The sequence below is a fragment of the Halyomorpha halys genome, unplaced genomic scaffold, assembly GCF_000696795.3.
Source record: "Halyomorpha halys isolate HHAL.00 unplaced genomic scaffold, Hhal_1.1 Scaffold1132.1, whole genome shotgun sequence".
Classification (NCBI taxonomy): domain Eukaryota; kingdom Metazoa; phylum Arthropoda; class Insecta; order Hemiptera; family Pentatomidae; genus Halyomorpha; species Halyomorpha halys.
In genome coordinates, this window is record NW_027109501.1 from 44643 (window position 1) to 45718 (window position 1076).

A 1076-nucleotide genomic window follows, 5' to 3' on the forward strand; every position below is an offset into this window, starting at 1 on the left:
TTATTTAAAATGAACATTACAATGGGAAAAGTATAATCGTGCTTAAGTAAGGCACCCCCTCAGTTCTGAATAGAAAAACATGACGCCATCTAGTGGCAAAGATAAGCGGTAGGAAGCCTGAGCAGCCATCTTGGTCCCCAAAACAAAGGGGCCAGTACCAGATGAGTAGCCATCTTGACCTGGACAGGTGAAGAAAGAGACAGAACTCTTCAGGAAGGTCTCTTCTCATAAATCATGAGGGAGTAAATCTGTACACTCAGGCGAGAGAGGCGGGGGCGGGAGGATGAGGAAAAAGAACCAAGAGGAACCCTTCTTTCATGTACATCTTCAAAGAAGAATCAACATTCAACTCTCAAGAACATCACACAAGTAAACTGCAATATTTAAACCCATTCATGTAATAAAACCAAATTTCTCACTAACCAACTAATCACATTGTAAGTATTTTGTTCAAACCATCCAGATTAGAGGTATTTTATTTTAAAGTATATTATATCAATTTATTATAAATACAGTCCACTCATTACCAGCAAACTATCAGTAATACCTTAATTTAAACCAGCTTACCAATATAATAATAATTAATTTGGGTAATATCCCCCAATTTTTACTCCGGGGAATACCTAAATTAAACAAATCGTAATATGTTTATTACAAAAAAAAAAAAAAATACAATACTTCTAGCCATTTTAATATTTTTAACTAACAGTTCTTTTTTGGAAAACAAATGATAATATTCTCTATTCTATTGTCAAAACTAGCTTCTTAGAAATGATTAGTTATTTTTGTCTGGTGTTTCAGATTTGGAACGGAAATCGAAAAATTTACGAAATCGAACAAAAGAAAAAGTAAGCGATTTTGAACTTTTATTTCTAAAGTAGTATATGATACTATAATATGAAATTTATCCTTTTCTTCTCTTATAATAAAAAATAAAACATTTTTTGTATTGTGTTTCAGAAAAAAAGAATCTGGAAAACTAAGGACTATTTTGAAATCGGTACGTACTGCCTTCTGTATTGTCCTGTAATGTTCGATTTTTTTTTTATATTTATTTATTGCTATTTACAACTGTA

At 31.6% G+C, this 1076-nt stretch overlaps 1 non-coding gene across 1 annotated transcript in view; it reads left to right on the forward strand.

Annotated features, from left to right (window-relative positions):
• The first annotated feature begins 914 nt into the window (after positions 1-914).
• The window catches only part of LOC106684011 (uncharacterized), a 2115-nt gene continuing 1953 nt past the window's right edge, over positions 915-1076 (forward strand). Inside the window, exon 1 of the transcript XR_010843527.1 lies at positions 915-1000. This is a non-coding gene — a transcript (uncharacterized protein). The remainder of the gene's footprint in view (positions 1001-1076) is intronic.